Raw genomic sequence first — 11,832 nt, 5'->3', positions numbered from 1 at the left:
GTCGTTTACTATTGACCCTTTGTGAAAGGATTTTCGATGATTGTAACTCCTTTAATGAGGTTGTTGCAAAAAGATGTCAAGTTTGAATGGTTGGAAAAGTGTCAGCAGAGATTTGAGAAGTTAAAAACGTTGCTAAAGGAAGCTCCAGTTTTAATGCAGCCTAAACCGGGAAAAGAATTCATGGTCTACAGTGATGCGTCCTTGAATGGATTGGGTTGCGTGCTGATGCAAGAAAGCAAAGTGATAGCCTATGCTTTGAGGCAATTGAAGCCACACGAGAAAGGTTATCCAATACGTGATTTGGAACTAACAGCCATTGTATTTGCTCTGAAGATTTGGAGACACCATTTGTATGGTGAGACGTGCCATGTATTCATCGATCATAAGAGTTTAAAGTATTTGATGACTCAAAAGGAATTGAATCTGAGACAGCAAAAATGGTTAGAGTTAATTAAAGATTATGAGCTGATCATTGATTACCACCCGAGAAAGGCGAATGTGGTCACCGATGCACTGAGCAGAAAATCCTTGTTTGCTTTGAGAGCTTTGAGCACGCAATTGACTTTGTTGGATGATGGTTCAGTTTTGGCAGAGTTAAGAGCCAGACCGACATTTCTACAAGAAATTTGCGATGCTCAGATCAATGATAGTGACTTGCAAGCAGAGAGCTCAATGCGAGTCAAGCATTGACTTAGATTTTTGGATTGATTCCAACGGTTGCTTGATGTTCAAAGATAGGATCTGTGTACCAAGAGATGACGAGCTTATTCGGAAAATTTTGTAAGAGGTACATGATAGCCATTTGACTATTCATCCGGGAAGTACCAAGATGTACAATGATTTGAAGAAATTGTATTGGTGGAATGGCATGAAAAGAGACATCTCCGAATTTGTATCAAAATACTTGATATGTTAGCAAGTCAAAGCTGAACACTAAGTACTTTCAGGTTTGTTACAGCCTGTGATGGTCCCCAAGTGGAAGTGGAATAGGATTACTATGGATTTCATGATGCTCCGAATTTGTATCAAAATGCTTGATATGTTAGCAAGTCAAAGCTGAACACTAAGTACTTTCAGGTTTGCTACAGCCTGTGATGGACCCCAAGTGGAAGTGGAATAGGATTACCATGGATTTCGTGATGGGATTACCATTGACCCCGAAAAAGAAAGATTTTGTTTGGGTTGTGGTTGATAGGCTAATGAAGTCGACTCACTTTATTCTAGTACGACCTGACTACTCACTTGACAAGTTGGCTGACTTGTATGTATCTGAGATTTTGAGATTACACGGGGTACTATTATTGGTTATTTCAGTAGGGACCCGAGATTCACTTTGAGATTTTAGAAAAAGCTGTAAGAAACCTTGGGTACAAAGTTGAATTTTAGTATAGCTTTTCACCTACAGACTGATGGTCAGTCTGAGCGGACGATTCAGATTCTTGAGGACATGTTACGGTGTTGCGTTCTTGAATTTCAGAGTAGTTGGGAAAAATACTTACCATTGGTGGAATTTGCCTACAACAATAGTTTCCAGACTAGTTTGAAAATGGAACCCTATGAGGCCTTATATGGTAGAAAGTGTCGAACTCCACTGTATTGGACAGAACTCAAGGAAAGTTAGATTCGTGGAGTTGATTTAATAAAGGAAACATAAGAAAAGGTTAAAGTGACATAGGATTGCTTGAAAATGGCATCAGATAGGTAGAAGTCGTATACTGATTTGAAAAGGAAAGAGATCGAGTTTCAAATTGGAGATAAAGTACTTTTGAAAGTGTCTCCATGGAAAAAGGTATTGAGATTTGGCCGGAAAGGAAAACTGAGTCTGCGATTTATTGGGCCATATGAGATCACTGAAAGACTTGGACCATTAGCCTACCATTTAGCATTGCCACCCGAATTGGAAACGATTCATGATGTATTCCATGTATCTCTATTATGACGATATCGATCAGACCCCTCCCATGTGATTTCACCTACGAAAGTTGAAATTAGATCGGACATGACTTATTGTGAAGAACCGGTCAAGATTTTGGCTCGAGAAGTCAAAGAGTTGAGGAATAAGAAATAGCCTTGGTGAAAGTTTTATGGCATCGACACGGAGTGGAAGAGGCTACATGAGAGCCCAAAGAAACCATGAGAAGTCAATATCTGAACCTATTTACTGGTAAGACTTTCGAGGACGAAAGTCCTTAAGGGGGAGAAATGTAACATCCTAAATTAAGACCTAGTCAGAATTGTGGTTTTGAAAACACAAATCTGACGTTAAAATAATTATTTTATGATCATTATGAGGTCTAGGATATGAGAATAAGCATGTGTTAAAGTTTCACGAAGAAATTCTATGTGCAACGTATCCAATTGGAAATTAGGGACTAATTTGAATAAATTCCAAAACTTGGGTTTTAAAACCAATTTGTATGAAATAGCTTTGGAATATTGATTAAAGGTCCTTATAGAGTAATTTACCCAATTTTTAAGTTTTTGGACAAAAATGGGTATGCATGAAAAATTTTGGAAGTTTAGTAAGGAAGGACATTTTGGTCATTTGGTAATAAACTAAATAAAAAGGGAAAAATCAAGATAAAATCAGCTCATTTTCTTCTCCATGCTACTGAAATTCTAGGGGCTTCCAAAGCTAGGGTTTTCCAACATTTCAAGTTTGATAGTAAGTCAATCCTAGCCCCATTTTTAATGTTCTTCGTATTTTTGAGATCCTCGTAACATGCTCTTTCTATTTCTACCCATATCTCATACTAGGGTTCATGTAATATCCCGAATTAGGGCCTAATCGGAATAGTGGTTTCGTGACCATAAATCCGAGATAGAAATAATTATTTTATAATTATTTTTAGGTTTATGATATGATTGCATGATTGTGTGAAAATTTCGTGATGAAATTCTATGCCTAAAGTGCTTAAATTGAAAGTAGGGACTAAATCGAATAAGTTGCAAAACTTGCATTCTAGAAGTTTTTAGTATGAAATTGTTTTGGAATATTAATGAGGTCTTAAATAGCAATTTGACCAATTTTAAGTTCATGGAAAAAATTAGGACATGGAAGGAATTTTTGGAAAGTTTAGTAGTAAGGGTATTTTGGTCATTTAGTTATTAAAATGAATTAAAAACAAAATTAAAAGCCAATTTTTGTCCATCTTCTTCATTAGGCCGAAATTTCAAGGGTTCTCCATAGCTAGGGTTTGTTTCAAGCTTCCAAGCTCCATAGTAAGTAATTCCAAGCCCCGTTTTTAATGATTTTTACGATTTTGAGATCCCGGTAACTCGATAAAGCTTATGTTAGCAATAATTTAACCTAGGGTTTATATTTGGAAAAATACCCATAGGTAAAATTTGTGTATTTTGATGTTTTATGATAGAATATGAAGTTTTAAATTATGTTAGACAACTTGTACTACTCGATTTTAAGCAAAAACGAGTAAAATGGCTTAATCGGTAAAAATACCTAATAGTCACAAGTACATGTTAGAGTGAGAATTTGATGTTGCCATAGAAGAGAAAAGTGATCAGCATGTTGTAAAACATAAGAATAAGGAATAAATTTTAATCCCGAGCCTAGGGGCAAAAATGTAAATATGCAAAAGTTTAGGGGTAAAATTGTAATTTTGTCAAAATTTGAGTTAAGGATTAAATTGATAATGTGAGTATTAGATAAGCTAAATGTGTTATTTTAGATCAAGAAAGACGTGGAATCGACCTCAATCGAGGAAAAGAAAAGATTGTGGACTAAATTGCAAAATCTTTGTATTTTGGTACCAAGGTAAGTTCATGTGTAAATAATGTATCATAATGGTTATTTTTAAGTTATTGATGTTAATTATATGTTATGCTGAATTTTATTATGAAATGTATGCTTTGTGGTTAATTTCAAATAATATGTAAATTATGTGAACTACTTGTTAAATATAATTGTTACCGAGTATTGATTTCGGCATTCTACGGAAGACGGCAAGGATAAGTGTTCGAGGAAAAATCCCGTTTGAACCTTAGGAATAGATTAGGATACAAGTGACATGTCACTAGGATGATTGAGCATCCGAACTCGTTGAGTTGAGTCCGAGTTCACTTATGGATGCGAATGTCCGAACTCGTTGAGTTGAGTCCGAGTTCGTGAGATGTAACTAGGCATCCGAACTCGTTGAGTTGAGTCCGAGTTCACTTATGGATGCGAACGCCTGAGCTCGTTGAGTTGAGTCCGAGTTCGCTTATGGGCGGGTTACATGATTGCTTGATTGCATATATGGCACTTATGTGCAAGTTATCCATGTATCCGAATTATATTCCGATGTGTTCAACAGGTAAAGTTCTACTCAATGGAGGAATATTCGAGATGTAAAGAGAAGTATTGGTGAGTGATGTGAAATGGTTATTTTGGACAGGTATGTATTTAACCCTCGGGTTGAGTATTGATACAACCACGATAAGGTAATAAGATGATGAAAAATGATTAAAAATGTGATATGTGTTTTAGTGATACATGCTAATGTTGATTGGTATGACTGTTTGTTATGTTACTTATTATTTGCATATGAACTTACTAAGCATTTATGCTTACTCCCTCCTTCTTACTCATTGTAGTTTTGGACAAGCCAGCTCAGGAGTCGGGATAGGTCGAAGGCTCAGTCACACTATCCGGAAGACTTTTGGTAATGGCTTGTAAATTTAAGTATGGCATGTATAGCAATATACTTTTTTTGTGTAAATGATCTTATGGTATGGTGATGGAATGGTTGAGGAAATGCTTGATAATGATAAATTATGAAAATATTTAGTTTAGATTATATTTGATGTTAAGGAAAATTATTAAGATACTTAGTGCATAAAAACTCATAAAAGGGATGAAATTTGCCATAAACAGAATACTGCAGCAACACTGACGCAAGTTTAAAAATTTACTAAAAATCATAGAAATTTAACTTGGTGATGGAATACATATCAAATTGAAGCTTATTATTTCTAGTTTCACATGAAACAAATGAAACAGGTAAAGGAATTATATGTTACAAGATATTTTAATTTTAGTGAAATAGGGTCATAGCAGTTTCTGAATCCCCTGTTCCAAATTTAGAAATTCACCATAATTTTTAATGATATAGTTAGGTAGTGTATTTTATATTCTCAGAATCCTTATTGAGTCTAGTTTCATTAGAAACAAACCTCATAGTCATATGAATTTTTTACAGAGAGAAATGTGGTTCGTAATAAACAGAGGTCAGACCAGTCAAGTCCTGAAACAGGGGTAACTTTAACTAATAAACTGTACTAATTGGCCCAACCAAAAATTCTAGAAAAAAATTAGTAGATAGTTATATGAGTCTAGATTTAGGGAAAATTTATGGATCTTGATTTTGAGTTTTGTAACTCGAGATATGATTTTTCTTGTGACTGTGATGCAAGTAGCTTAAAAGCTGTGAATGTAGAAATAAATAATCCAAAGTTCTAAATATGTTAAATTAAGCTTAGTAACACCTCATACTTGACTCCGGCGACGGCCTCGGGCGTGGGGGCGTTACATTTAGTGGTATCAGAGCAGGTTTAGTCGGTTCTCGGACTACGTGTTGTATGTACGGATTTTGCTATACATGCCATATGTATGAATTGTGATAGTGTGACGACTTCTGACCTTTTTAAATGATTTTTATATAGTAAATGGATCCCGATCCAGCTGTGGCAGATGAAGTAGAGAGTAATGCACCAGCTCCGGCTGAAGGGGCAGCGCGGACTGAAAACCCACCTCCTACTATTGGTCAGGGAGGAGGAGAAAGGGATCGGGAAGCCTTTCTCCAAATGATGAGTGCATGGTACTCTGAGTTTGTTCGTACGAACCCAAATGTACGACCTCCCCCACCTCCCCCAATTCCTCAACTTGTACCCCCGATGCCTCAAGGTATGGATATGATAAAATTTCACAGAACCCCCGTTGACAGAATTCGTAAACAAGGGGCTGAAGAATTTAGAGCAAATATTGATGATGATGCAGAGAAAGCAGAGTTCTGGCTTGAAAATTCTATCCGGGTATTTGATGAATTATCTTGTACACCTGAAGAATGTTTGAAATGTGCTACATCTTTGTTGAGAGATTCAGCCTATAATTGGTGGAAGACTTTGATTTCGGTGGTACCAAAAGAGAGGGTAACCTGGGAATTCTTTCAAGAAGAGTTTCGGAAGAAATATATTAGTGAAAGGTTTATTGATCAGAAATGTAAAGAGTTTCTTGAGCTGAAGCAAGGTAATATGACAGTCTCAGAATATGAAAGAGAGTTTGTTCGATTGAGTAAGTATGCCAGGGAATATGTTCCTACAGAAGCCAAGATGTGCCGACGATTTGAAGACGGGCTCAACGAAGACATTAAAGTATTTGTCGGGATCCTTGAACTAAAAGAAATGGTAGTACTGGTTGATCGAGCTTGCAAGGCTGAATAACTACTTAAAGAAAAGAAAAAGGTAGAGGCTGAGACTAGAAATTGGAAGAAAAGACCGATGAGTAGTTCATTTTCACAGCAACCTAGAAAGTCAAGGAATATGAATCCTCGTTCCCAAGCTTCAGCTGGACAATCATATGGGAATTATAAGAAGCAAAATGTGGGTCCTAAATCTCAGAATACTTCTGCAGCCAGTGTAGGGAACTCGAGATTTGTTAAACCCGAGTGCCAGCGATGTGGTAGAAATCATTTTGGTCCGTGCAGAGCAAATGAATGTTTTCGATGTGGTTCTCCGGATCATTTTATTAGAGACTGCACAGAGAGAGCTGAGAAAGAAAAATTTCAGAATGTAAAAGCTAGTGGTGTAGACTCGAGGGGAAGGTATCCGAGAAAAGTTGGAAGTGAAACAAGCAGTAAGAATGTAGCCAGGGATGCACCGGTTAGACCTGAAGGAAGAGCTCCGGCTAGAACTTATGCTATTAAAGTGCGTGAAGATGCTTCCTCACCTGATGTGATTACCGGTACATTTTCTCTCTATAATGTTAATGTTATTGCTTTGATTGATCCCGGTTCTACTCATTCATATGTGTGCATGAAATTGGTGTCTAGTATGAATATACCTGTTGAGAACACAGAATTTATGATTAGAGTGTCGAATCCGTTAGGTAAATGTGTGACTGTTGATAAAGTATGTAAGAAATGTCCTTTAATGATTCGGGATCATTACTTTCCGGCCCACTTGATGTTGTTGCCGTTTGATGAGTTTGATGTTATTTTGGGTATGGATTGGTTGACATTGCATGATGCTAAAATAAATTGCAAAGAAAAGGTTATAGAATTAAAGTGTGAAAATGGTGAAACTCTGCGGGTTGAATCAGATAAATCAGAGGCATTGCCTAGTGTGATTTCTTCAATGTCGGCTCAAAGATATCTGAGAAAGGGTTATGAAGCTTATTTGGCGTATGTAATTAATACAAAAGAAGTTGAAAAGAAAGTTGAATCAGTGCCAGTTGTGTGTGAATTTGCGGACGTATTTCCAAAAGAATTGCCGGGTTTGCCTCCAGTCAGGGAAGTAGAATTTGGTATTGATTTGATACCGGAACAGCTCCGATTTCGATTGCTCCGTATAGAATGGCACCAGCAGAGTTGAAGGAATTAAAGTCGCAGTTGCAAGAGTTGACTGATAAAGGTTTTGTGAGACCGAGTTTTTCACCTTGGGGTGCTCCCGTGTTATTTGTGAAAAAGAAGGATGGTTATATGAGGTTGTGTGTTGATTATCGGCAGTTAAACAAGGTGACAATCAAAAACAAGTATCCGTTGCCAAGAATTGATGATTTGTTTGATCAGCTAAAAGGAGCGACATGGTTTTCAAAGATTGACTTGAGATCTGGGTATTACCAACTGCGGGTAAAGGAGTCAGATGTGCCTAAAACTGCTTTTAGAACAAGGTACGGTCATTATGAATTTTTAGTTATGCCATTCGGGTTGACAAATGCTCCTGCTGTGTTTATGGATTTAATGAATCGCATATTTCGGCCATACTTGGACAGATTTGTTGTGGTGTTTATAGATGATATTTTAATTTATTCAAAAAATAAGACAGAGCATGCTGAGCATTTGAGGATAGTTTTGCAAACTTTGAGAGATAAGCAGCTGTATGCTAAGTTTAGTAAAAGTGAATTTCGGCTCCGGGAAGTTGGATTTTTGGGTCATATTGTTTCAGGTGATGGTATACGGGTTGATCCTAGTAAAATTTCAGCCATTGTTGATTGGAAACCACCGAAAAACGTAACTGAAGTTAGAAGTTTCTTGGGGCTAGCTGGGTATTATCGGCGGTTTGTAAATGGATTTTCTATAATTGCTGCTCCTATGACTAGGCTACTCCGAAAGGATGCTAAATTTGAATGGACGGACGAATGTCAACAGAGTTTTGAAGAATTGAAAAAGTTATTAACTGAAGCACCAGTGTTGGTACAACCCGAATTAGGTAAAGAATTTGTGGTGTATAGTGATGCTTCTCTAAATGGTTTGGGGTGTGTACTCATGCAAGAAGGAAAAGTGGTGGCTTATGCTTCGAGGCAGTTAAAACCTCATGAGAGGAATTATCCTACTCACGATTTGGAATTGGCTGCAGTGGTGTTTGCTTTGAAGATTTGGCGACATTATTTGTATGGTGAAAAGTGCCGAGTATATACCGATCACAAAAGTCTTAAATACTTGATGTCACAAAAAGACTTGAATTTGAGACAGCGAAGATGGTTGGAGTTATTGAAAGATTATGAGCTTGTTATTGATTATCATCCGAGAAAAGCGAATGTGGTTGCCGATGCTTTAAGTAGAAAGTTGTTGTTTGCTTTGAGAGTTATGAACACTCAGTTGAAAATGTCAGATGACGGTTCGATTCTAGCAGAGTTAAGAGCAAGACCGATGTTTTTACAAGAGATTTCTGAAACTCAGAAAAATGATCAAGATTTGCTAGCCAAAAGAAAACAGTGTGAAGTTGATACAGGATCAGATTTCAGAATTGGTTCTGATGGGTGCTTAATGTTTAAACATCGGATTTGTGTACTGAAGAATGAGGAATTGATTCAAAAGATCCTACAGGAAGCACATAGTGGTTATTTCTCGATTCATCCGGGTAGTACGAAAATGTATAATGACTTGAAGAAAATGTATTGGTGGAATGGAATGAAAAGAGATATATCAGAGTTTGTGTCCAAATGCTTAATTTGTCAACAGGTGAAAGCTGAACACCAAGTACCTTCAGGATTACTCCAGCTTATTATGGTTCCTGAATGGAAATGGGATCGGATTACTATGGATTTTGTTTCAAGATTGCCATTGACTCTGGGAAAGAAAGATGCCATCTGGGTAATAGTTGACAGATTAACTAAGTCGGCTCATTTTATCCCGGTACGTACGGATTATTCTCTTAACAAGTTGGCTGAACTGTATATTAGAGAAATTGTTAGATTACACGGAATACCATTATCGATTATTTCAGATAGAGATCCAAGGTTTACCTCGCGGTTTTGGCAAAAGTTGCAAGACACGTTAGGTACGAAGTTAAATTTCAGTACTGCTTTTCATCCACAAACTGATGGACAATCAGAAAGAATAATTCAGATTCTTGAAGATATGCTTAGATGTTGTGTATTGGAATTTCAAGGAAGTTGGGAAAGATACTTACCGTTGCTGGAATTTGCTTACAATAATAGTTATCAGACGAGCTTGAAAATGGCACCTTATGAAGCATTATATGGTCGTAAGTGTCGAACACCATTGTATTGGACTGAACTCAAGGAAAATCAGATTTATGGAGTTGATCTAATAAAAGAAACTGAAGAAAAAGTGAAGATAATTCGAGATTGTTTGAAAGCTGCTTCAGATAGACAGAAATCTTATGCAGACCTAAAGCGAAAGGACATTGAATTTCAAGTTGGTGATAAAGTATTTTAAAGGTGACTTCGTGGAAGAAAGTCCTTAGATTTGGACGGAAGGGCAAATTAAGTCTGCGTTTTGTTGGGCCGTATGAAGTAATTGAAAAAGTTGGACCGGTAGCATATCGGCTAGCATTACCACCTGAATTAGAGAAGATTCATGATGTGTTCCACGTATCTATGTTACGTCGGTATCGTTCGGATCCTTCACATGTAGTTTCACCGACAGAAATTGAACTACAACCAGATATGTCCTACGAAGAAGAACCGATTAAGATTTTAGCTCGAGAGGTCAAACAACTAAGGAATAAAAATGTTGCACTGTGAAGGTGTTGTGGCAAAGGCATGGAGTAGAAGAAGCTACATGGGAATCCGAAGAAACTATGAGAAATCAATACCCACATCTGTTTATCGTAAGATTTTCGAGGACGAAAATCCTTAAAGGGGGAGAGTTGAATATCCCGAATTAGGCCTAATCGGAATAGTGGTTTCGTGACCATAAATCTGAGATAGAAATAATTATTTTATAATTATTTTTAGGTTTATGATATGATTGCATGATTGTGTGAAAATTTCGTGATGAAATTCTATGCCTAAAGTGCTTAAATTGAAAGTAGGGACTAAATCGAATAAGTTGCAAAACTTTCATTCTAGAAGTTTTTAGTATGAAATTGTTTTGGAATATTAATGAGGAGGTCTTAAATAGCAATTTGACCAATTTAAGTTCATGGACAAAATAGACATGGAAGGAATTTTGGAAAGTTAGTATAAGGTATTTGGTCATTTAGTATTAAAATGAATTAAAAACAAAATTAAAAGCCAATTTTGTCCATCTTCTTCATTAGGCCAAAATTTCAAGGTTCTCCATAGCTAGGATTGTTTCAAGCTTCCAATCTCCATAGTAAGTATTCCAAGCCCCGTTTTAATGATTTTACGATTTGAGATCCCGGTAACTCGATAAAGCTTATGTTAGCAATAATTTAACCTAGGGTTTATATTTGGAAAAATACCCATAGGTGAAATTTGTGTATTTTGATGTTTTATGATAGAATATGAAGTTTTAAATTATGTTAGACAACTTGTACTACTCGATTTAAACAAAAACGAGTAAAAGGGCTTAATCGGTAAAAATACCTAATAGTCACAAGTACATGTTAGAGTGAGAATTTGATGTTGCCATAGAAGAGAAAAGTGATCAGCATGTGTAAAACATAAGAATAAGGAATAAATTTTAATCCCGAGCCTAGGGGCAAAAATGTAAATATGCAAAAGTTTAGGGGTAAAATTGTAATTTTGCCAAAATTTGAGTTAAGGATTAATTTGATAATGTGAGTATTAAATAAGCTAAATGTGTTATTTTAGATCAAGAAAGACGTGGAATCGACCTCAATCGAGGAAAAGAAAAGATTGTGGACTAAATTGCAAAATCTTGTATTTTGGTACCAAGGTAAGTTCATGTGTAAATAATGTATCATAATGGTTATTTTTAAGTTATTGATGTTAATTATATGTTATGTTGAATTTTATTATGAAATGTATGCTTTGTGGTTAATTTCAAATAATATGTAAATTATGTGAACTACTTGTTAAATATAATTGTTACCGAGTATTGATTTCGGCATTCTACGGAAGACGGCAAGGATAAGTGTTCGAGGAAAAATCCCGTTTGAGCCTTAGAATAGATTAGGATACAAGTGACATGTCACTAGGATGATTGAGCATCCGAACTCGTTGAGTTGAGTCCGAGTTCACTTATGGATGCGAATGCCTGAACTCGTTGAGTTGAGTCCGAGTTCGTGAGATGTAACTAGGCATCCGAACTCGTTGATTGAGTCCGAGTTCACTTATGATACGAACGCCTGAGCTCGTGAGTTGAGTCCGAGTTCGTTATGGCGGTTAATGATTGCTTATTGCATATATGCACTAGTGCATATCATGTATCCGATTTATATTCC

Source organism: Gossypium hirsutum, chromosome A10 (assembly GCF_007990345.1).
Source record: "Gossypium hirsutum isolate 1008001.06 chromosome A10, Gossypium_hirsutum_v2.1, whole genome shotgun sequence".
In the NCBI taxonomy this organism is placed as follows: Eukaryota; Viridiplantae; Streptophyta; class Magnoliopsida; order Malvales; family Malvaceae; genus Gossypium; species Gossypium hirsutum.
This window is presented reverse-complemented; position numbering follows the sequence as displayed.